The 24,036-nt window shown below is 38.5% G+C and overlaps 1 long non-coding RNA gene and 1 pseudogene across 1 annotated transcript in view; both read right to left on the reverse strand.

Moving 5' to 3' along the window:
• LOC144579181 (uncharacterized) overlaps positions 1–24,036 on the reverse strand; it is a 386,572-nt gene that overhangs the window by 233,537 nt on the left and 128,999 nt on the right. The gene's annotated exons all lie outside the window — the stretch shown is intronic.
• On the reverse strand, positions 13,912–15,300 carry LOC100393716 (mitochondrial ribosomal protein S9 pseudogene; annotated as a pseudogene).

Genomic DNA, 24,036 nt, shown 5'->3' on the forward strand with positions numbered 1-24,036 from the left:
TGGAGACAAAGAAAGAGTGGTCATGTACTGCTAAGATTAAAAGGCATGATGGTACAATTAAAGATATTTACCAGAGAAATTTGAGCCCCATTACACACTGGCGTACAGTATGTGAAGAAGAGCTGTTTTATATCATTAAAGACAAAAGCCAGGTCTATAGGTAAGCTTTAAGAACAATAAACATCCTGAATTCAAGAATAAGTCTGTCAAATGAAGGGATATTGATTTTGGAACAAGGAATATTATGTCAAACAACATTAGTTTAATTGATCTGAATTTAGTTTAAGTACTAAAAGCATTTATATACAAACAGCAAATGAAAATTAACTGCAGCTGAGCCTTGCTGCTTGTTCTCAGGGGTGCGGTGCGGATGAGAACCTGGCACTGAGGAGGCCTGGTTGGAGTCTTGAGCACGCAGAGGAGCTGGGGTTTCTTCCCCAGCATGACAATGAGGAAGGCAATGTGCTTTCTCTCAGAGGTAGGAACATTTAACACCGGCCCTTGACTTCTCAAAATACACAAATGCTGTTTCTTGCTCTAAAGGAATTCATAAGAGAACAGGGGTGAGGCCAGGAGTGAGTCAGTCCCCGAGTAAGAGAAAGGATTCTAGTCCTGAGGTGGGTGAATGAGATGGTTCCTTCTCTGCCTCTGACTGCTTGGCCCCATCTGAGCCAACCTCTTAATAAAGCCTGCCTTTGCTCTGCACAGAGCTCTCCCTTTAAGCTGCTGCCAGGCACTGGAGGCCCTAGGTAGAGGTTCCAGAAAAGTCAGTGAGCATAGGGCTGGAGACAGGACAGGTTTTCAAGAAACAGTTCCAGCCTCAGTCCCTCCATGAGGGTAAAATGGAAAAAGACAAGAGTTCCCAAACCCATTCCTTTCTTGTGTTCTTGTTTTCTATTAAGAAAAAGGAAAGAAAAGAAAGAAAGGGAGAGGGAAAAAGGAAGGAAGGAAGGAAGGAAGGAAGGAAGGAAGGAAGGAAGGAAGGAAGGAAGGAGGGAGGGAGGGAGGGAGGGAGGGAGGGAAAGCAAAAAAGGAAGTAATAAAAGAAAGAAAGATCAACTACTTTTTAAAAAATCTCTTCCCATATTGATCCCATAGAACTCACTCTGGGATGGATCTTGAGAATGGCCAGGAAAGGCTCAGCAATAAACCCAGGACAGAGATGCACATTTTCTCTTTCATTACTAAAGCCTCATGTGCAAAAATAAATGTGGTTTAGGGTCAGGCAAGGGAAAAGCCAGTGAACCCTTTAGAAGTGCATCACCTTGTCGTAGGCCCCCATGAATGGCTGTGGGTGTGAAGACTTCTCTATGTGTCAGAGTCATTATTTAACATCCAGTCAGCTCAGGAGCCAGCCATGTTTCCACTTTGTTTTCCAAAGACCTGATGAAGGCCCTGGGATGTTATTTTGTTTACATCTTGCCACCTGTGTACTCTCTCCGAAAGCCAAATCTCCACTCCAAGATCAAAGAGCAGCTGAGTCTTAGACCATTAAGTGGATCTGGAAGAAAGATCTCTCCACCTCCAGCCCTCAGCTTTCACTTGAACCACAGTGTTCTATGTTGTAAGATTTATAGCTTTGCTTGTGAACATGTTCACAAAAACCAACAGAAATAGCCTAAAGCCGTGGTTCTCTATCCATTCAGACCCTTGCCAAACACATCAACTATGCACTCAGGGTTTTCATTGTAAAAGGACTTTTAGGTGAGCTCTGGAGAGAACAGAGTTCCCATCTTTGTTTTGATTTCTTCTTGAAACACTTTTGTATTCACACTCATATGAAATATTTTCCATTAAAATATTTTCCCCTCTGATGTTCTCAGTCATTATGGCCAGTGGAGGAGCAGAGTGACAGACCACCAGGATGGCAGCAACCTGGAAAGACAGATGTCACTTGATGAGGACAATGCAATAAGAAAGAGGATGCTGGTCAAGGTCTGGATTGATGGAACATTCTGGCAACATTCACTCTGTGCAAGGTACTATGTAGTTAGTGTTTTTTAGATTCTAAAGAACATATATTCCTGGGCTAATATTCATGTTATATTTGCTCATCAAATGTGTATTGAATACCTTTGATGTGCCAGGCCTTATGCAGAGCACACATGAAGACTTGCACACATTCCCATCTTAGTCAAGAGAAGCAGGTGATTCCAGCATAGCCTAGCTTATACCTGCTGAAACAGAGGTACACACAAGCTTCTAAAAGAACCTTGAAGACAAAAGCAATTTCTCTTCCAAGAAAGAAGAGGGGTTTGTCAAGTCTTAACCCAGGAGCCTATAAGCTGGGACTCATGGGCGGGAAGAAAGGCGATGCCCTGAAGAGTGACCAGCAAGAATGAAAGCACATAGAGGGCGCCGGCCATGTCTGCACCATGCTAAGGAATCAGCAATGCCAAATTGCAGGGACCATAGTGAGAGCCTGGCAAAAAGCCTAGGGCAGTCACGCTCATGGCTTCCTAACCCAATTAAAATTGGTTTTATTTCCCATTGAGAGGCTGTAATGGACTGAGTGGCAGATGGTCTTTGGTTTAAGTCACTGTCCTCCATTTCTCTTATTTATATATATATATATATATTTATTTATTTATTATTATTATTTATTTATTTTTGAGATGGAGTCTCACTCTGTCACCCAGGCCAGAGTGTAGTAATGCAATATCGGCTCACTGCTTCCTCTTCCTCCCGGGTTCAAGCGATTCTCCTGCCTCAGGCTTCCAAGTAGCTGAGACTAAAAGCCTGTGCTACCATGCCTGGCTAATATTTTGTATTTTTAGGAGAGACGGGGTTTCACTGTGCTAACCAGGATGGTCTTGATCTCCTGACTTCGTGATCCACCCACCTCGGCCTCCCAAGGTTCTGGGATTACAGGCGTGAGCCACCACACCTGGCCAGTGTCCTCCATTTCTTAGAGGATTTTGGATGCATCACTTAAACTCTCAAATTCCAGCTTCCTTCTGTGACGTATGCAGAAGTGAACAGTTGTCCTGGCTACCCACAAAAGTAGAGATCTTGTGTGAGTAAGCTCTTACAGACACAGGTTAGGCTATAAGGGCCCTCAGTCATAAGACCCAGAGGGGCTCACACAGGGAAATGAGGTGAGGAGCATCAGGCTTTCTCTGCCCTGAATTTAGGAAAAACTCCCAGTAGTTCTTCCCACATGATGCTCGGTAAGTAGTATCATTTCCCCAGGCTTTATTCTCCTCATCCACGAAACAGGAGCGGAAGGCCAGGGTTCATTCCTAAGTTTTTTTTTCAGTTTTAATTTCCAATGACAGAGTTTAAAGATCATTAGGCAAAATCTTCAGATTCCTGAAGACTTTGTTTGAATCCACCTCCTGGAGTGTAACTGTTATATGTCTGAACATTACAAATTATGAAATATTAAATAAATATATCTGCATATACATAAACACATGTGAGTATATATAGACATACATGTATATATGTAACTCAATTGTTCCAGCCAGGGACATCCATCCAATGCCTGGAATTTCTCTTTTTCTTTCAGGATTCAACATTTGGCGTAGTTCCAATGTATTCCCGAGTTTCTGAATCTCGTTCCCACAAAGATCTGTCTTCTCTCTCTGGTTGAAAGAAATGCATGCTGGGCGTCCTGCCAAGCAGTTGGAGGCCTCCTGGAATTCTGCTGTGACCCCTGGGGTGTGCCCCTTTCCTGTGTCACAGCTCTGGAGTGGGGAGGGAGGCCTACAGTGCCCTTGCTGGAGTTAAGCATTAAATTTTGAGGCATAAAAGGTGTACTCAGGCCCAAGACTGAACTCCTCAGAACTGTGTCTCCAGAATCCCAGCCAACCACATCCTGACACATCCAGGGTCTATGGAGTAACCCACAGAAGAAAGAGGGGAACCCCTGCACTCTTTCAGTCACCATCAGTGATTCTCTTACTCTGAAGCAGCCTTTCATGGGTTTACAGAACAAATGTATACCCTTGACCTGAGTAAGTTAAAGCAGGTCTTTAGCATCCAAACATGTACTTAATTCATATGCCTGTGGTCCTACTGGGGTAGTCTTTTGAGGAAATTTCCTCTTACTGAAGTCTAGCAATGCTGTAAGCTCTCAGTTGCACCCAGACTAGGAATACTTTATTCCCAGGCTTAAAGGACAGAAGGGACTAAAGTTGACCATTGGCAAAATGGGGAAAAACTAAAGATGAGAGAACGGGATCCTCCTCTTTCATGCCCTGTCCTCAGCAAGTTATCATGTCTATTTTTCTCATAGCCTTCTTCTGCCTCCTGGCAACAACTATTTTCAGAACAGAATTTATTACCAATCTCTAAAGACCCTTGAAGCTCTGCCATGTTATGGTTTTATTTGAATTTCATCCAATTTCTATTCAGGAGATGAGAAGCTTTGATATTAAGGAGTTTCAAGAATATTGTGGTCATTTGGAGGAGAGAGAAAATTTTTCTTACCTGAACAGATTTTATGGGTGATGTCTTTAGAGAAACAGGCAGCATCGTGCTGCCCAGAGAGGCCGTCAGGGAGCCCGACTCATTCTCCTCATACATAATAGAAGGTGATACAGGCCACAAAGAAACCCCAAGAAGCTAAGTCGCTTCTGGAGAGACACCACTTTTTTACTGATGAATGTCAGTTCACAAAACGATATGCAATATGTACTGAAGGGCGAGAAGTATGAAGATAAATATGCTGTGGTTCCTGGATCTAAGAAGTTTTTTGTCTACTGGAGGAAATATGCACATGAACAGATAATTTCAGTCAAATGTTGTAAGTGATAAAACAGATGTAAGTAAGGGTATTATGAGAGTACGGAGAAGCAGCATTTAATCAATCTAGGAATTCAGAAAATATTTCTTGGCATGGGTAAAAACCTATTCGTATCACATGTTAAGGGCGCTTTTTGTTTGTTACAGTGTGTTCTTGCCCTTGGTTTTACAATATCTTCACTCAATTCCTGTGAGGGAACCAGGGAAACGACCATTATCTCAACAGACAGATGGGCATATTAAGGCAAAGACAAAATAGATAAATTTCAATAGCTAATTAATGATGGCAAAAGGGCAAATTTAGGTGGTTTTATGCACTTGGGAAAAGTGTCAGTTGAATAGAGAATGGATGGCATAAGGGTGAGATTTCTAAAGAATTTGGGTCTTTTTACGAAAAGCTTAGTAGAAAGAAAAAAATAAAGAATAAGGTTTTCAATAGCATGAAATATTATAGCAGTGTGATATTTCCTTCAACCAAAGCTATCTTCTATAAAAATCTACACCCTATAATTCAGAAACACTGTCTCACTTAAAATTTCAAAAATCTGTGGTTGTTTCATGCTTTGTGCTTTGCATATTCTGTTTTCTTTGATTATACTTCACTTCTAGGCCAGGCATGGGGGCTCACACCTCTAATCCCAGAAGTTTGGGAGACTGAGGTGGGTGGATCCCTTGAGTCCAGGAGTTTGAGACCAACCTCAGCAACATGAAGAAATCCCATCTCCACAAAAATTAGCTGGGCATGTTGGTGTGCACCTGTAGTCCCACCTACTCAGGAAGCTGAAGGAGGAGGATTGCTTGAGCCCAAGAGGTAGAGGCTGCAGTGAGCCATGAATGCGCCACTGTACTCCAACCTGGGTGACAGGTAAGACCCTATTTCAACTAAAAAATAAAAATAAAAAATAAAAATTGTACTTTGTCACTTTTGCCATCCTGGCACATTCTTGATCACTTTGAAGAGCACCAACACTACCCTGCTCTCAGTTCCATCAGCCCCCTCAGTGCACATGCCTTAGATCTCATTCTAGGATAACTGCTTGCTCTTTAGGCTGTCTCTTTCCGCACAGACAGTAGGTTAATGAGAAATCAGTGTTATTCCATTTGCATTTATGTTCCTAGAACAAGTGGTAGTGACATAAATACAAATAGAATAAAATTGCTTCAGCAGTGTTTAAATACATGAATGGATGAATGAAGCAATGAATAACAGCTAAGAATGTATCTTAAAACATGGTGTCAGTGAGCTGTAATTGCCTTCAACCTTAGCCCAAGGATATAGACAGCTGGAAAAAGCAGCATTCAAGCAATGAAAAAGGGCCATGTTAACTTGAAATTCATGGCATTTTCCAAACCCATCAGATAGCAGAGATCTGACACAATATGTAGGGAGAGATGGTGCCTGCAGGGAGAGAGAAGGTGTGAACATGTACCCACCTGGGATAGATACAATCGAAAGTCAATAATAAGAGTTCAACTTGAATAGCTGACAAGTTAGCATAGGTGAAATGCAGGTTGGTAGGAAAGAGTAAACTTCTGGGGGCAGGGGGTGCAGGTCACAGAAATTAGGTGAGTTCACAATATTTTCAGACTGTTCTGCATAGATTCCCCAGGTGCTCATTGAGAAGATCAAACAGAACCCTAAGAAGAGCCTATCATGGTGCAGACCTGAATGACAGAAACAGTGGCCCCACAGGAGGATGCTTACCCTATATCCATCCCCACTATAAAATAGAAGCCTTTATTTGAGGGAAAAGGGCCACACTATGACCTTCAGGCATAGGAAGACCCTCAATGCAGCTGAAGGAAGAAAAAAAGTGTGTGGAGGCAATCCTGTCCCTGGGGTGGAATAGAGTTAATGTGCTGATCCTTGTCTAAACCAGGGCAAGGGCAGAGGACAGAGAGGGCTAAGACCCAGAGACTTGGGACAAACCTAAGACCAAGCTTTAATTAGAACAACAGAAATCGCACCTCATCACCACTAAGCTGCCTCCGAAAAACAGGTAATGGAAGAATACTGCTAGAGAAAGATTAAAGAGGAAGAAGAGCTTTCAAAGAGAGCCTAAGATACAAAAATAAGAACTAAATCTCAGAATCCTATAGACATTGCTCTGATTAACCCCCCCATCCTAGACAGAAATTGTCTCTAGAGAAATTTAAAGTACATGGCGCATTGAGTGAAATCAAAACAAAAATAGTGGCACCCAAAACAACAGAATACATCTTCAAAAGTAGATGAAACATTCACCAACATTCCCCATTCAACTAGACCATTGCAAATGCTAATAAACATTTAAGAAAATAATACTGTCATTACACACAACTTCTTCCACAATATAAAAGCAGAAAGAATTTTTCTCTGTTCATTTAATAAGTCCAGGATTACTCTAATATAAAAACTAAACAAAAGTGTTACAAGAAAACAATGCTATAGAAAAATATCTCTCATATAGCGTCAAGATAATAAAAAAAGATATAAAATTAAATCCAACAATACTTTTGAATGGAAACTACATCTTGAACACGTGGGAATTAATTATGCCAAATGTGGGTGAAGGCGAGGAAGGCAGCAAAACACACTTCCATGTGTGTACCTATGCAACTGTCTTGCATGTTCTGTACATGTACCCCAAAACCTAAAATGCAATTAAAAAAATAAAAATAATAAAAAATAATAATTATAGAAATGCAAGGCTGGTTCAACACTCAAAAACAAATCAATGAGATTCATTATATAAATTACTAAAAAAGAAAGAACATGTGATTATCCCTATAGACACAGAATTTAAAAAGCACTCAACAAAATGCAGCATTCAGTCACTTTATTTACCCCTAAGATCAGGAAGAAGACAAGTGTGTCTTCTCTCATCACTTTTATTCAGCATCACACTGGAAAACCACGAGGTACGACAATACAAATACAAAAAACAAAATAAAATAGAACTCACAAAGATTGGAAATGGGGAAATAAAATATTTGCATAACCTCAAAGTATCTTCATTAAAATTAACTAACTACAATGGTAGTTTTAATATATGCTCACTAATTTTTGGATAACCCCTTTTATTAGACTTTTATTGCTTCATAGCAAATTACTACCCAGTTACATGCTTAAAACAATAGCCACGTATTGTATCTGAGTTCTTTAGGTCTATAGTTTCCCCAGGCTCAGCTGGATTCCCAGTGTCTCGCAGACTGAGGCTGATGTGTTAGCTAGGCTGGGCTCCTATTTAAAATCTGTGAGGAGAACACTGCTTTTAAATTTACTAAGGTTGCTGACTGATTCCTGTTCCCTGTGTTGGTAGCATGGGGTACTTGTCTTCTTGTTGGCTATTGGGTAGGGGTCATTCTCCTTCATACACCTCCTTCACCTCATACATAAACAGCCTCTCTTGTTTCAACCTTTTCTCACATTTTAAACTTCTCATTCTTCTGCTTCCTCCCCACAAAGCCCAAGAGAGCAGGCTTCTTTTAAAAAGCTGACTACTACTGTAGACAATAACCATTAGTAAGACATGCTGGAACCTAGAGTAGACATGGCAAACTTCAAAACTGTGAAATTCGGGGAGAATTTGGAAAAGATTTTATCAATTAATCCAGTAAGTGTATAGTAAGAATCCATTATGCAAATAATTTTGTGCTGTCTCACAGCAGTTTGAGAAGCATGGACTCTGCATTTTAACCCTTTCCATTCCTCAGGCACTCCCAATATAAGCCCAAAGTACTGCCCACCCAACTTTCTCGTCATGCCTCATGAGGGAACCCTACTTCACCCCAATTCCTAATATGGCATGATGGGCTTTTATGTCAGTAGTTTTCTTTACTAATCATTTTCTCAGGACACCTCAAGGTAGTCATTAAGTCATGAAGTCACCTTGTTTTTCTTCTCCTATTTTGGTCCTTCTGAATAGGTAGCTGAACTCAAAACAAGCCAATAGTAACGAGCATATAAGAATCCCCACTGGGGGAACCACAGAGGACTTGGTGGCAAGAAAGCTGTAGGCCTGAGGCAAACCTATCTCCTCTTGGACCTGAGGTTGGATTGCAGATGCTGAAGCAGGCAATATGCCTCAGTGATCACCAGCACCAGGACAGACATGAGCTGTTGACTTCAGCCCTTCTATAGGTGAAATGACACTACAGAATGCTTTTTGACTTTGGGAGAAATTATTGCATGCTACCTGTTTTAAAACTGTAAATGTGGGATATAGTATGGTCACTACACCCACAGGAGAAACAAAAATGAGGCTTGGAAGGGAGAAATATAGAACACTCATAGGTCCCAGATTGAGGGTCGCTGCATGTTACTTAAGGACACTAGAGAAAGCACCAATGTGGTCAGGAGGCAGCAGTCAGGAATGAGGGAAGTGCTTACGCCACAGTCCTTACTGGAGTTTCCTCAGCAAAGGAAGACAGGGTGGGATTAGAAGTTTAGGATTGTCTTGTTTAAATAATGCTCAGGGCTCTAAGCTATAGAGATCATCTTTAGTTGCCTGTTACCTTGGTTTGGAATGATGAAGGCAGAGGAGTATTTCTTCTTGGGCTGTGTGAACCAGAGGCTGGATCTCTTGTTATCCCTAAGTATTGGCTAGTATTTTCCCAGACTGAAAAGTTTTCCTTCTAAGATGTCAGGACATCACAATATACAGAATATATAGATGTATGTGTATATATATGTATTTATAAATTTAATAATGTATATAATTATCTGAGATTATTCTTTTCTTAAAAAGTTATATAGCATATGAAAGAAACACAAATAATAAAAATTATTGACATGATAATTAAAATAACTATGGATGCCTGGAGTGCAGACTATATTACATGCATACTGCAGTGATATAAATGTGTAAAGTCTAGAAAACCCAACACCAATAGACACTAATTGGAATAGCAGCTATCTTAAATGAATGCTTATTATGTGCTTTGCATTGGGTTAAGCACTTAGTGTATATTTTTCTCACTCAGTCATTAAACAACATACATTTATGCATCCCCAACATAGTAGGGAGGAAGCCATGACTTAGGAAAGCGCATTATGGTGCCCAAAGCTATGCATCTGGTACACGGCCAAGCCAATATTCATAACAAGCTCTGCTCAGCACCAGAGCTTTTGAACAAAAAGGAAATAAAACAAAATCCAAGACAAACACATACAAAAGTTTCAGTAGCAATGTTGAAGCATCAATCAGGCAGCTTAATTTCTGCAGACCTATTATCAAAACAGTGCAGTGAGTGATTTCTATTAATACTTAAGCAACTCATGAAATAATTTTAGTGCTAAGAAATTGCACATTCATTTTGAGCCAAATCTGGGCTTTATTAGGAGAATGTGCAATCAGAAAAGTAAAAAATCCCCTCCAAAAACAAGCTTAGTCTTTGCCTTTTGAATGAAGACCCTGAATAAGATAACATGTCACTGTTTACCTTTCTTCAAATGAATGCCCTGCATTTTTCTGTAGTGTGACAAAGTCGTGAAAGTAGAATGTTATGACTCAGTTAGGAAGTGAATGATATCTCTGCTGTCTGCTTTCCTTCCTGTCCATCCTTTTGGATTCAAATTAAACAATCCTGTGTCTAAAACCCAAATGTATGAAAACAATGGTCAAGGTGAGTGAAGCTTCCTGATGCTGAAAATATCACAAAGGAAAGGAAATAGAGAAAGCAGTGAATGCAGACACAACATAAAAGATCAGCCAGCCTGATACAGCTGTGTCATCTTCAGGTGGACACTGGAACAGCCGAAAGATTTGAGTGATAAGAGCAGAGAAGTAGGATATCCTGATGGATGAGTGTGAAGGCTGGAAATTTCCACCAAGGAAATGAGAAGATGTTATATTCCCTCGTTTGGGACTTCTCTGTGGCCTTACTCTCTCTGACTTCCAACAGTGTGGCCTATTTGGTTTTTGGAGCTATTTGTTGATTGTGGAGCTGAAATAGAACTTGCTGTAGAGTTGGAAGGAAACAGGAAACAAAGGTCAGTGTACTGTCTCTTTCCCTAAACTTGTTTGGATCTCAGTCCAATGGCAGCTGACCACTGGACCACAGAGAAAAGCTTTGACAGGGCAGAGAATTCCTGGGGAAAGTAACAATTTAAAAAATTTTTCTTTTAGCAGAAGGTGTCACCTACTTTATAGTTTTAGCTATATATATATATACACACACGTATATATACATATATTTAATTGTGTGTATATATATAATTGTGTATATATAGTGTATTTATATACACACATACATATATGTGTGTATGTAAATATTATGTGTGTATATATATATGCATACATACATAATATCACTATAGTTGTTTTTCATTCATTAAAATCTTTGGTGTGTTTTAGTTTGGAGGTTATGTATTGTCCTATATAATACATATACATGTACACAATAACAGACACTTTACGAAAGAAGACATATATGAGGCCAACAATCATATGAAAAAATGCTCATCGTCACTGGTCATCAGAGAGATGCAAATCAAAACCACATTGAGATACCATCTCACGCCAGTTAGAATGGCGATCATTAAAAAATCTGGAGACAACAGATGCTGGAGAGGATGTGGAGAAAAAGGAACACTTTTACACGGTTGGTGGGAGTGTAAATTAGTTCAACCATTGTGGAAGACAGTGTGGCGATTCCTCAAGGCCTTAGAAATAGAAATTCCATTTGACCCAGCAATCCCATTACTGGGTATATATCCAAAAGACTATAAATCGTTCTACTATAAGGACACATGTACATGAATGTTCATTGCAGCACTGTTTACAATAGCAAAGACCTGGAATCAACCCAAATGCCCATTGATAATAGACTGGATTGGAAAAATGTGGCACATATACACCATGGAATATTATGCAGCAATCAGAAATGATGAGTTTGTGTCATTTGTAGGGACATGGATGAATCTGGAGAACATCATCCTCAGCAAACTGACACAAGAACAGAAAATGAAACACCGCATATTCTCACTCATAGGCGGGTGATGAAAAATGAGAACACATGGACACAGAAAGGGGAGTACTAAACACTGGGGTCTATTGGGGGGAAAAGGGGAGGGCCAGTGGGAGGGGGAGGTGGGGAGGGATAGCCTGGGGAGAAATGCCAAATGTGGGTGAAGGGGAGAAGGAAAGCAAAGCACACTGCCATGTGTGTACCTACGCAACTGTCTTGCATGCTCTGCTCATGTACCCCAAAACCTAAAATCCAATAAAAAATTAAAAAAAAAAAATCATACTGTACCCCTATAAATATATACAGTTGTTTTCAAATAAATAAGCATATACTGAGATTATAATAATTATATTTACCCTCAATGTATTAAGAAAGAAAACAAAAAACAATTTGACTAACTGTAATCTTAACCACAAATAAATCATAAAATTGAGATCTAAACACATAACATTAATGTCATGAGAGCGCTATGAATGTCCATTATTGCACACTAAAGGACCGCAAGCCATTGAAAGTTCTGAATTTCAGTCACACCATATTAATAATTACACTCCCATAACTCAGAGAAGCACATCAAATTCTTTGGATGATAATGGTGCTGGCTACATCACTGAAAAAGGCCTTTGATAAAGAACTGTTGTAGATCCCAGAGGCTCATTAGACTGAAAATATTTTGCTTTTTATCAGAAGACATTTATGCTCAAAGTTAATGTGTATGTGGTTCACACTACAAGTTTATTTTTAATGAATATTTTCTCTTATTTTCTTTACCACCTCTCCTGCTCCACTTTTCACCTGAGCCAAAAGGGTAAACACACACTAATGACACCTGCCCTAGCTTTGTCTTTATAAACATCAAACTGATGAGCAGACACCCCAAATCCTTCATTAGGTGGGTCATAAACTGAGTGAACTCTTTGATTATAATATGATGCAAGATTTATTAATAAACATGTATTCAGCTAAATTATAGTATTGGCAGCTTTATGAAATTGTCTTTCCCCAGCAGACAGGTGGGGCCTGCAGGCTCCTGTGAGAATGAAAACACTAAATCAGTTAGTGTAGTACAGAATGATCTAATTACCACCCAACTGAGGGCTGCATGGGGGGTAGAATTTCAGAAAGTTTCTATGAGTTTGCTAGGTCCTGAACCAGAAAAGGTTACATGTATCACACTTTAAGGAACAAAACTAAAATATGTTAAATACAAGGGAATAAACTATGATCTAACAGAAGGCAGGTGGTCAACTGACTTTACTAAAAACAGTAAGAATGAAAGAAAGAAGGAAGGAGAAGAGGGGAAGGAAGAAAAAAATCTTAGAAAATGCTGGGTCACTTGCAGGAAGCTTTGATTCTCCATGATTTTTTTTTATTGTACTTTAGGTTCTGAGGTACATGTGCAGATCATGCAGGATTGTTGCATAGGTACACACATGGCAATGTGGTTTGCTGCCTCCATCCCCCCATCACCTACAACTGGCATTTCTCCCCATGTTATCCCTCCCAAGCTCCCCACCCCCACCCCCACTGTCCCTCCCTTGGCCCCCCACAACAAACCCCAGTGTGTGATGCTCCCCTCCCTGTGTCTATGTGTTCTCATTGTTCAGCACACTACTATGAGTGAGAATATGTTGTGTCTGGTTTTCTGTTCTTGTGTCAGTTTGCTGATAATTATGGTTTCCAGATTCATCCATGTCCCTACAAAGGACACGAACTCAGCATTTCTTATGGCTGCATAGTATTCCATGGTGTATATGTGCCACATTTTCCTTGTCCAGTCTATCACCAATGGGCATTTGGGTTGGTTCCAGGTCTTTGATATTGTAAACAGTGCTGCTATGAACATATGTGTGCATGTGTGCATGTGCAGAATGATTTATAATCCTTTGGGTATATACCCAGTAATGGGATTGCTGGGTCAAATGGAATTTCTATTTCTAGGTCTTTGAGGAAGTGCCACACTGTCTTCCACAATGTTGAACTAGTTTACACTACCACCAACAGTGTAAAAGTGTTCCTATTTCTCCACATCCTCTCCAGCATCTGTTGTCTCCAGATTTTTTAATGATCGTCATTCTAACTGGCATGAGATGGTATCTCAATGTGGTTTTGATTTGCATTTCTCTAATAATCAGTGATGATGAGTGTTTTTTCATATGTTTTTCGGCCTCATATATGTCTTTTTTTGAAAACTGTCTGTCCATATCCTTCTCCCATTTTTTTTTCCTTTTATTTTGTAAAGGTCACCTTTACAAAGTAGCATTTAAAAATAAATCCATCTCACAACTCAAAGAAATTTCTGACAGTACTGCCCTCATGCTGGTCAGCCATCATTCACTGCATGTCTGCTACGTGTCGGCACATATATACAGCTCTTCTTCTTCTTTCCTGGGAACAAACCCTTAGCGCTTCTTCCAGGTAAACTTTCTGCGGGCTCCCTCTTGGCCTGGCTTCTTCCGTTCTCTCACACGTGGATCAGTAGTAAGCAGTCCAGCTTGTCTCATCCACTCGACCTCGTCCTCAGTGAGAAAGCTGCACAAGGCTTTTGCCATTGCCAGTCGTACTGCTCCAACCTGTGCCGACCTCCCGCCCCCTGAGACTGTGCAGGTCACATCGTGTTTCCCAAGCCGGTCAACGAAGTGGAAAGGGAACATCAGCTGTTCTCTGTCCTGCATGATTGGGAAGTAATGCAGGTAATCAATTCCATTTACTTTTATTCTTCCACTTCCATGTTCATAAACAATTGCTTCTGCTTTTGCAGTCTTTCTTTTACCTTCGCTTTTGCTAAAGGCCATTCCTTGCTCATCATACTGCACAGGTTCAATCAGCTGTTTTTTTGATTGAATGATTACACTTCTTCGAAACCTCTGCACAAATTCTTCCTCAGCAGCACCATATTGCAATGTCAATAACTTTTCTAGCAGGTGAATGAACTGCATATAATCTTGATCTGACAGTTTTTCCACTAACATTTCTTCTAGTTCCTCCTTAATCAGCCATCTGCTGCCAATCAGGTCTCTGGTTTTAGTTTCTTCTGGAAGGAGGCCTTTGGCTTGCAACTGACTTTGACGTTTTTCTACATTGAGTAACATTCCGTATACATCATGCATTAATGAATAGTACGACTGTTTGCCAGTATAGAAGAGATAGTGAAATGGACGGCCGTCTTCTCCCCACTGGATTGCTCTTTGTTTTGGAAAAATCAGTTCAGGATGCTTCATTATTGGCCTGGCTTCTTTCTCAAACAAACCACTTGGGAAAAGGTAAGCAATAGCTTTATCAATATCCTCTTGAGTGAAACTTTCTGGATCTTCTCCCATCATGTTGGCTAAATGTCTCTTTCCTATGTTGAACTCTTCAATCTGCTTTTTAATAAAATCCACTGTGTAAGTTTCACGTTTTAAGGCGGGAACATTTTTCTTTCTTGTTGCAACTGCAGTATGACTTTGCCCTGATATCTGGGATCTGACATTTGTTTGCAACTCAGCTGCCGCGGTTTTCCAGAGGACTTGCTTCCGGAGGAGGCTACCCCTACCCCAGAGAAGCAGCCGGCAGGAAACTGCTCCGCAATAGGACACACAGGGGGCCGCCATGTTAGCTCCTTCTCCCATTTTCTGATGGGTTTGTTTGTTTTTTCTTGTATATCTGTTTTAGTTCTTTGTAGATTCTGGATATTAGCCCTTTGTCAGATACGTAGATTGCAAAAATTTTTTTCCCATTCTGTTGGTTGCTGGTTCACTCTAATGATTGTTTCTTTTGCTGTATGGAAGCTCTGGAGTTTAATTAGGTCCCCTTTTTTGGGGACCTAATTTGGCTTTTGCTGTCAATGCTTTGGGTGTTTTAGTCATGAAATCCTTGCCTATGCCTACGCCTATGTCCTGAATGGTTTTGCCTAGGTTTTCTTCTAGGGTTTTATGGTGTTAGGTCTTATGTTTAAGTCTTTAATCCATCTGGAGTTCATTTTAGTGCAAGGTGTCAGGAAGTGGTCCAGTTCTTGCTTTCTGCACTGCTAGCCAGTTTTCCCAACACTATTTGTTAAACAAGGAATCGTTTCCCCATTGCTTGTTTTTGTCAGGTTTGTCAAAAATCAGATAGTTGTAGATGTGTGGCATTGCCTCCAAGGCCTCTGTTTCATTCCATTGGTCTATATCTCTGTTTTGGTACCAGTACCATGCTGTTTTGATTACTGTAGCTTTGTAGTATAGTTTGAAATCAGGTAGCATCATGCCTCCAGCTTTGTTCTTTTTGCTTAGGATTGTCTTGGCTATGCAGGCTTTCTTTGGTTCCATATGAAGTTTAAGGTGGTTTTTTCCAGTTCTGTGAAGAAGGTTATTGGTAGCTTGATGGGGATAGCATTAAATCTGTAGATTACTTTGGGCAGTATGGCCATTCTCACATTATTGATTCTTCCTAACCATGAGCATGGAATGCTTCTCCATTTGTTTGTGTCCTCTTTTATTTCCTTGAGCAGTGGTTTGTAGTTCTCCTTGAAGAGGTCCTTTATGTCCTTTGTTAATTGTATTCCTAGGTGTTTTATTATCTTTGTAGCAATTGTGAGTGGGAGTTTGCTCATAATTTGGCTCTCTGTTAGTCTGTTATTGGTGTATAGAAATGCCTGTGATTTCTGCACATTGATTTTGTATCCTGAGACTTTGCTGAAGTTGCTTATCAGTTTAAGGAGATTTTGGGCTGAGATGGTAGGGTTTACTAGATATACAATCATGTCATCTGCAAATATAGACAATTTGACTTCCTCTTTTCCTATTTGAATACGCTTTTTTTTCCCTTGCCTAATTGCTCTGGCTAGAACTTCCAATACTATATTGAATAGGAGTGGTGACAGACAGCATCCTTGTCTAGTGCTGGATTTCAAAGGGAATGCTTCCATGTTTTGCCCAGTCAGTATGATATTGGCTGTAGGTTTGTTGTAAATAGCTGTTCTTGTTTTGAGATATGTTCCTTCAATAGACCTAGTTTATTGAGAGTTAGCATAAAGGGCTGGTGAATTTTGTCAAAGGCCTTCTCTGCATCTATTGAGATAATCAATATGATTCTGTTTATATGGTGGATTATGTTTATAAACTTGCATATATTGAACCAGCCTTGCATCCCTGGAATGAAGCCTACTTGATCATGATGGATAAGCTTTTTGATGTGTACTGATTATTAGAAAATGTGAAATGTAGAATATATTTGTCAAATAATGTGCTAAAGTCACACTATATGATAAAAAAGCACATAAAATACTAACTTGCTAATAAGTAATATATATATATATATTATTAGCTGCTTAAAAATTAAACATTTGTAAATATCTTCAAAAATTACATGCAATAGTTATATTTATACTATTATATGTCATTTGACTAAATGCTGTTTTCCCAGTGGCCATTTGCTGAAAATTTTAGAGACTTAACATAGTGTCATGCATCAATAAGGAGGTATGCTCCTAACATAGAATGCCTGAAAAACACTTTGAAAATATTTATCAAAGTACCAACAGTATCATAACACTACCAAAAATGCTGAGTTGTTTTGTATAATAAAGGATAACTATTGTCAACATAATGGTAGCTCATAGTCAATGGAATCATTTTCCTACAAGATACATTTTCCTTGAAGTGATTTTTGTAATTCAGTTTTATTTTTTGCCATAGTATACTTTCAAGTATATGTTCCTTTTCATATTTGATATTTATTGACTATGGTTTGTCAAACACCGACAAATTCTCTAAACTAATAATTATAAGTGAAATTTATAATAAATGCCTTAGTTTAAAATGTGGCTTAGGCTAAAACATTTGGTACTTACAGAAAATTTATATATTTCTTTGTAGATGTTAAAGCTGAAGAGTGATAGCAGCATAAAGAGAATTATGTTCTTAACACTGCATTTAAGGACTATTAAATGGGGAATAATTCTTAGACCCTTGGAACTGGAAAGGTCTATGATAAGTTTTGCTCTATCCCTCCCACTATAGATGTAGTTAGAAAAATTCAGATAATTTTGTCAAACATAGTCTCTATAAATGTAGTATTTATTTTCCATCATATATAAACAGATGTGAACCCACAAAAGCCTCTTAGGGAAGTATCAGTCTTCAGATGTTAATAAAGATCTCTCTCATCGTAAGAGAAAAGTATGGCACTAAAGTAGTGCTTGACATCATATAAGAGAATAATATTCTTTGGAGTGTGTTCATGTAGCAAAAAAATAAATCATTTTGAAGTATACAAATAATCATAATAGCTCTCATAGTTTGAGTACTAGTCACTACACCAAGCAGTGTAGTACAGTTTCACATGCCTAAAGAATATCTAACAATACAATTTTCTTTAAAAATGCATTTAACTAGTCTTTTCAACATTTGAACAAATTAGGATTATCAGAAGAAAATATTTACTGGAATACATATAGTCATATATATATTCATGAAAATATTCATTTTCATGGGGGCTTTACGAAGACAGTAGATGTATTTTGTACCCTGCTTGAATCCCATTTTATCATAAAACAGCAATAATAATATTAATTACATTGATATTACAGACTTGCTGTAAGTAATAAACAAGAGAACATGTACAGCTTCTAAGCTGCTGATGATAACTAAATTGGTGATGTTTGTTACTGTGATTATGGCTCTTGAGAGGCCACAATCGGGGGATATTGGGTAGACTAATTCAGGGCCGATTGTTTTAATCTTTGAAAATGGCAGACAGAGCATATTCTGGGGTCACTAGGGAGCCACTGAAAGCTTCTTAGACAGGCAAGTGTCAAGTTTAGAACTTAACATAGAACTTAATAATAATCTAGTCCCCACTAATTTTAATTATTTTATTTTCATTACTTAATCCTCAGAATCTAGCAAATACTTAGAAAATAAATGTAATATTTATTTTCACATCTGTATATAAACAAACGTGAAACCATAAAAGCTTTTTAGGGAAGTAACAGTCTCCTGATGTTAACATCAAAAACTTCAAGAGAAAAGTATGGCACTAAAGTAGTACTTGACATCAAGTAATAGAAATATATTCTTTGGAGTATGTTAATGTAGCAAAAAAAATCATTTTCAAGTATACAAATAATCATAATAGCTCTCAAATTTTGAGTACTTGTCAACTAGCAAATGCGTGGTCCTGAGGATTAAATAATAAAAATAAAATAATTACAATATAGTGGGAACTAGATGAAACGACATTAAAAATTCAACATAATGCAATCAAAGTGCCACACTGAGAAAAGAGAGGGCTTCATGCAACACAAAGAATGGTATTATATGGTGACAAGGGAGCAGCAAGTGCATAGGGTGCTGATACATAATAAGGACTTAGGAGAGTTGGCTTCTCTGCGACTTATCTAGAAGAAGGCAGGAATGCTCTATGCAAGGGGAAGGCCTGGAAATGTGCAGTGAGAAAGAGTTGAACCAATTAAGAAAAAGAGATCGTGACTCATTATGGCTTAAAGCAGAGTAGAAAGGGAGAGGTGGTAAGAGATGACATTAAATACATGGTCTTAGGAAGTATATTAAAAGTTTGGATCTCATCTAGAATATAATAAGAAGTCAACTGAAAAATGTTTAGTAAGGGAATGACATGACTAGCTTGTATTTCATAAAGATCACTCCACTTGCAATGGGAAGAATGGCTGGAGGATTCCAAATAGGAAGCATAAAAAAATCAGTGAAGAGGCCATTCATAAAAACCATGTGTGAGATTATAATAGCCTAAACTAGAACCATGACACTGGGGGTTGACAGAAGAGGAAAATATTTATACATACATAAATGCATATGTACTTATATACATATATGTGTGTGCATATATGTATATATGTTGGTATACATATGTGTACATGTATATGCAAATATATGTATATGTGTGAACAGTTTTATTTAGTTTTAATTTAGGGATTTATTAAAATTTTACATCTGATTGGATATAAAGAAGGGTGAACAAAGATGACAGCAGATTTTGAGTCTGAGAAGCTGATTACGATGATGCCATTATCTGAGTTCAGCAATGATAAAAAAAGGAGCAGTTATTGTTTAAGCATAACAACAATAACTTCAAGTGGGACATATTGATTTTAAGAGCTATGTAGGATGTCCAACTGTTTTCACCCATTGCACAGTTCAAAATATGGATCTGAAGCATACAATGAAAAGACAGTCTGAAAATGTAAATGTAGGAGTCATCAATATGTAAGAAGTAATTAAGTCTTTGACAGTGGAAATGATCACCTGAGAAATATAACTATTTGCTGGGTGAACAGAGGAAGAGACTGTCACACTGGAGAATGAGTAAGCTCAAAGGAACATTGGGAGAATTTCATGTGGAAGACAAAGTGGAAGAAATAGTCTTAAGAAGGGAGTCAGTTAACTGTATAAAATGCTGCTGAGAAGTCAGGACAAATAAACACTAAAATGTGTTCTTTGTGTTTAACCACAAGAAGATTAATGGTAACTTTAATGGCAGCAGTTTCATGGAAATAATGAGGAAGGAGGTAGTTAGAGGTGAACTTTGGAAAAAAATGGGGCGGAGGGGCATTTTTAAAAGATGGGAAAATTTCATTAACCAACTTGCATTTGAAAAACAAGTCAGATTTCTACTGGGAGAAAAGTAGAAACTTCTTGAAGGGGTAAGAGATAAGATATGGCAATTCACAGTTAGTAGAAGAACTAGTGAGTTATCTGATGTCATAGGAAAAATACCATTCCTTGGGGGATGTTAGATAGATTAATTCAGGGCAGATTATTCAAGTCTTTGAAAATGGCAGACAAAAGCATATTCTGTGGGGCACTAGGGAGCCATTGAAAAGTTTTAAATAGGCGAGTGTCAAGTTTAGAACTGAATTTCATAAAGATCATCCCAGCAATAGAATGAATTGGGGAATAATTACCATTAATCAGAAAATGATAAGGACAAATGGTGGTGATTTTTCTCAGTACTAATGCATTAAACCATGGCAATACAGTCACTGTATCATCTACTCATTCTAATATGTCTAGCACGCCATCATTTGATAGTGCTATGGCCTCACAATGCTTGCCATTTTGTGAAGTACCTGTACATATGGTAAGGATATATTAAGAAAGTTTTGCTCAAATTATTTGTACGATACATGACTTTAAAGCAAGATTATTGAATTCCTAATAAATAAGCCTTCTATTTCCAAATTAATGTAAAAACAATCCCTCTCAGATTCTATGTTTACTCCACTTCGGAAAGTGTGGTGAAAACTAGCTTGCTTGCGAATCATTCAGATAAATCTGAATTCTCTCTCTTTTTAAGTTGTGTTTCTTTTTGCAGATAATAATTATTTGGCCATAATTAGCATCATACCCACTAGCCTGGGTTCCTGGGGACTCAAAGTGCCTCTGAAAGCCAATTTCAAGCTCCAATTTGAAAATACTGCCTTTTTTGAAAACATTTTTTAAAATTCTGAAGGCATCTCTAACAGGATACATCTACAAAATATTTGGGACAACAGTAACCTGGTTTGAAGGTGTGCCAGCTGGATCTCACTGGTCTAAAAAGAAGAAAGCTTGTTAGGCTTTTTTCCTCTGGCTTGACTTTTAAGTCCCTAAACTAGCTAGAGTCCTATTAACCAATTAACACAGTTGGGTGCCACTTAACAGTCTACGCTCTTATTCAGGACTTACATCCCCTATTTGACCTTAGAACAACTACCATCCTCCATCAAATGCTTGATTCTGACAATTCAGGCATAGGGACACTGATAAGGGAGAAGAAAGGTTTTCATTTCTGAAAGCAAGACGCCTGAGTCAATTTGTCCCAATTGTATCTGCACAAGACCTATTATATGGACTGTGATTTGGAGGGATGAAAGCTGTGAACTCCCAGGTCACTTGTAAACCGATCACTCCCCAGCCTCTCCTCCTCCTGCTTTTAAGTGGTTTGAGGCTGGTAAATTGAAACCTGAAGAAACACAGAGCTCTGATCTCTGGGACCTCCAGAGCAAACCTGGACTTTGGCTGATTTGCTGTAGGAAGTAACTGCTTACTTACCCCATAATTAACACCACAAGCTGATCTTTGGAAGATAAAGTACAGAAGGTCAGACATAAGATCATCTAGAGAAGCATTTCACTAAAGTACAACTTTAAGCAGCTCTTGTGGCTACTTCATTCATGAAACAATGGGCTATAATTTCTTAAAATATTACAGTTTGTAGAAATGAAAGAGTGAATTACACATCACTGAATATGACCTCAGTCAACTCCCCCTTGATTAATGAAGCCATAGCACATGTCAACTCAGTACTCTATTGAGATGTAAAACATTCAGTTTGCTCAGTGGCAAGTTAACTTGAACAATTTTAACCACGTTTTACAATTCAACATGCAAATTAAGCTTTGTTCCCTGATTAAAAGTATTTGCTGTCTTAGCATTCCCCATCAAATAAAGTCCAAACCCCTTCTGGGCCTGCAGTCCTTAGGGACCTGGCTTCCTAAACATCTTTTGTTGTAGCTGTCTCATTGTCATCCTCTCAGCCATATTCACCCCTTAGAGCACAATGAATGCAGCTGAGTGTCATGTCTGTACACTTCTGCACAGACAGTTCCTTTATTTAGAACACCTTTACTGCCTTGTCTATAAGGCAAAGTACTCCTCTTCCTCAAGATCCAGGTTAGGAACGACTTTTCTGCAAAGACTCCTGTGTCTATATCTGCAGCAGCATCCTTTTCTGTGAGTACTGTGGCTTGTACATATTGTATTCCCGTAATGGGAAATATTACACTATCCTGTAATTTGTGACTCTATGAATTCTGGAAATTGAATAAAGAGAAAAAATTATAGCAAAAATTATGTTTTCATATCTTTGCTTTTTGAATAATCTATGATCAAAATCTATCTTCACCCACATTAACCTGTATCTAAGAATCAATGAAATTAGAGGCAGATAAGTTTCTTATGGAGTGATGACCACTAGAGTTCAAAGAAATCCCATTCAATAAAATTACTATTCATTCTTGCCTAGTTTCTAGGTTAAAATCTCTTACCTGGGAATCAAGAGGCTTAAATTTCAGCTGTGGCTCTGGCTGAATTGTCTCAAAGTTTCTGTCTTCCTCCTTAACATTATCTTGTTTGTAGAATTTAGAAGTTAGATAGACTGTCTCTAAGGGTACTTTTCTACTACAAGATTTTATGATTCTATAAAATGTCCAGGTAGTCTGAGTAACTGTAATATATATTTATAAAGTCTACACTCTGGTAGTATAGACAATTGATCTCATTAGCTTAATTATTATAACTCCAGTGCTAATACAGTCAAAGTTTATGGCCCATCTGGGCAAGTTACCTTGAACAAGGCAAAATGTTGGCTTCCTCAGACACCAATTGTACCCTTACCTCAATCTGTCTCAAACTGTATTCTACTGGTCACATGGGAGCCCACGAGTGAGACTGTTCAGACCATATTCACTGAAACTGTTAAGAAGTCGCTTGTAGCATGTATGTGGTACTGATCCCAGGTCAACAGCATCTCCCTCATACACAAAGGTTTAGTCCCTCTCACCCAATGCTTCTATATTTGGACATCTATTACAAGGCAACAATCTCCAAAATTTGACAAAATGTGACACCCAACAAAATTCTTTATAGCATTATAAGTAACATGAATAATAGAAAATAAGCTAAGCATCCAAAAATAAGGACACTGAAATATTAACAATGTCGGGTACAAAAATGTGATGAAATGTACCAAGCCATTAAAATGATTAAAATCAGGATAAAAAAATCATAGAAAAATAAATGTTAGGTTAGAAAAAAGGAACAAAATTGTCTTTAGTGTGCTAATGAAAAGAGTCAAACTGTAAAATATTTGAAGAGATTTATTCTGAGCCAAATATGAGTGACCAATGGCTCATGACACAGCCCTCATGCGCTCCTGAGAACATGTGCCTAAGGTGGTTAGACTATAGCTCAGTTTTATACATTTTAGAAAGACATGAGACATCAATCAATACATGTAAGATGTATATTGGATCGCATTGGTCCAGATCAGAAAGGCAGGACAACATGAAGCAGGGTGGTAACCAGCAGGGGATACTTTCAGGTTACAGTAGGTAGCTCTAAAGATTTTCCAATTAGCAATTGTTTGGAAGAGTTATTATCAATAGAAAGGAATGTCTGGGTTATGAAAAGCGGTTGTGGAATCCAAGGTTTTATCATGCACATCAAGCCTCCAGGTAGCAGGAGGAGAATAGATTATAAATGTTTCTTATCAGATTTAAAGAGTCTGTTCTATCAGTAATTCTAAAAGGTAGTAGGGGATAATGAGGCATTTCCACCTCCCCTTTCTCATCATGGA

This window comes from Callithrix jacchus, chromosome 14, assembly GCF_049354715.1.
Source record: "Callithrix jacchus isolate 240 chromosome 14, calJac240_pri, whole genome shotgun sequence".
In the NCBI taxonomy this organism is placed as follows: domain Eukaryota; kingdom Metazoa; phylum Chordata; class Mammalia; order Primates; family Cebidae; genus Callithrix; species Callithrix jacchus.